Below are 2,500 nucleotides of genomic sequence, written 5' to 3' on the forward strand. Positions count from 1 at the left end.
GGGCCGGCGGCGTGGTCGGCGATCGGGCCTCCTGCCCCCGGGGGAGATATATCTTTCGCTCCGAGTCGGCATTTTGGGCCACCGGGTTATTGCTGACACGCTCTCCTCTGGCGACCTGTGTCGCTGGAGAGGTTGGGCCTCTGGATGCGTGCGGGACTCTGGCCCACCGCTGACCCGGCTAGCCGGCCCTGCTCCCGCTCGAGCCGCCTGCTGCTGGGGCCCGCGGGCCTGCTGCTCTCTCGCGCGTCCGAGCGTCCCGACTCCCGGTGCCGGCCCGGGTCCGGGTCTCTGACCCACCCGGGGGCGGCGGGGAAGGCGGCGAGGGCTACCCTGCCCCCGTGCGCTCTCCGCCGCGGGCACCCGGGGCGGCCGTGACAACCCCACCCCCGTCGGCCCCGTGCCGTGCGTGTCAGGCGTCCTCGTCTCCGCTGGGTTGTCCGCCGCCCCTTCCCCGGAGCGGGGGACGGCCGGGGCCGATCGGCTCGCTCGCCGGCCGGCTGGCCGACCCCCCGCTCCCGGGGGCTCTTCCGTGATCGATGTGGTGACGTCACGCTCTCCCGGGCCGGATCCGAGCCGCGACGGGCGAGGGGCGGACATTCGTGGCGAATGGGACCGTTCTTCTCGCCCCGCCCGCGGGGGCCCCTTGCCTCTCCTCCGTCCGCCTGCCGGTGGTGCGTTGGGAAGGCGTGGGGTGCGGAACCCGGCCTGACCTGGCTGTCCCGTCCCCGCTCTCCGCTTCGCGGGGTGGGTCGGCGGGGTCCTCTGACGCGGCGGGCATCCCTCGCTCTCGCCTCCCGCGGTCGTCGACTTGCGGGCGGGCCCCCTCCGCGGCGGTGGGGGTGCCGTCCCGCCGGCCCGTCGTGCTGCCCTCTCGGGGGGTTTCGCGCGAGCGTTGGCTCCGCCCGGGCCTTTGCGGTGCTCCTGGAGCGCTCCGGGTTGTCCCTGAGGTGCCCGAGGCCGAGCGGTGGTGTGTCGCTCCCACCCCCGGCGTCCCCTCCTCCGGTGTCCGCGCGTGGGTCCCGAGGGGAGCCCGTCGGCGTGGGGTTCGAGGCGGTCGAGTGAGATGAGATGCGCGCCCCTCCCGCGCGGGGAAGGGCGCCGCCTGGTCCGGCGAGCGCACGTCCCGTGCTCCCCTCTGGTGGGTGCGCGAGGGCCGTGTGAGCGATCGCGGCGGGCTCGGGCCGGTGACGCGTGCGCCGGCCGGCCGCCGAGGGGCTGCCGTTCTGCCTCCGACCGGTCGCGTGCGTGGCTTTGCCTCGGAAGCGACGCAGGAGGCGGGTGGACGGGGGGGGCCTTGTGAGCCTGCCGGGCCCCCGCCCTGACCGCGAACGCTCGAGGTCGCCGCAGGCGCGCTTCTCCTCGTACCGCAGGCCCCCTCCCTTCGCCGGGCGTCCCCGAGCGCCTCTGCGGGCCCGACGAGGGGCGACTGGCGGGTGGGGAGTGTGACCCACCCTCGGTGAGAAAGCCTTCTCTAGCGATCTGAGAGAGGTGTGCCTTGGGGTGCCGGATCTCCCGGCCTGCCGCCTCTGTCTCCTTCTGCCTTTACGGTAGCGCTGTCGTAGCGACTCGCGCGCAGAGGACCCTCCTCCTTTTCCTCCTCGACGGGTTGAGGTTGGGGAGAGCGAGGGTTCCGCCGGCCACCGCGGTGGTGGCCGAGCGCGGCTCGTCGCCTGCAGTGTGGCCCGCGCCTCCCCCTTCCGAGTCGGGGGAGGATCCCGCCGGGCCGGGCCCGGCGTCCCAGCGGGTTGGGACGCGGCCGCCGCGAGCGGTGGGTGTGCGCGGCCTTCCGTCCGGCGCGTGACCCCCACCTCGGCCGCGAGTCGGCTCTCCGCCCGCTCCCGTGCCGAGTCGCGAGCGGTGCCGACGACCGCGTGCGCGTGGGCGCGGGGTTGGGCCGCCTGGTCCCGGGAAAGCGTCCCACGCTTGGGGACGCGCCGGTCTCCCGGAGCGGGACCGGGTCGGAGGCTGGACGAGAATGACGAGCGATGGATGCGGCCCTGGCGTCGGGTTGGTGGCTGTGGTCGCTTCGGGGCCCCCGGTGGCGGGACCCGGGGCTCGTGAGGCGGGTCTCGGTGGGTGCCGAGGGCCGTCCGGCGTCCCAGGCGGGGCGCCGCGGGACCGCCCTCGTGTCGGTGGCGGTGGGATCCCGCGGCCGTGTTTTCCTGGTGGCCCGGCCGTGCCCGAGGTTTCTCCCGCCGAGCCGCCGCTCTGCGGGCTCCCGGGTGCCCTCGCCCTCGCGTTCCCCGGCCCTTGGCTCTCTGTGCGCCCCTTCCCCGCCCGCCGCCCGCCGATCCTCTCCCCTCCCCGAGCGGCTCGCCGGCTCGACGTCGGTGGTGGCCTCGTCTGGGACCGAACCCGGCACCGCCTCGGGGGGCGCCGCCGCCGGCCGCTGGTCGGCCCGGTGTCCCCGTCCCCCGGCGTGCGCCTTCGGGACCGGGTCGGCGGCCCCCCCGGCGTTGGGCCCCGGTGGGCTCCCGGAGAGGGGTTTTTTGAGGGGTCG

The sequence above is a fragment of the Pongo abelii genome, chromosome 22, assembly GCF_028885655.2.
Source record: "Pongo abelii isolate AG06213 chromosome 22, NHGRI_mPonAbe1-v2.0_pri, whole genome shotgun sequence".
NCBI lineage: Eukaryota > Metazoa > Chordata > Mammalia > Primates > Hominidae > Pongo > Pongo abelii.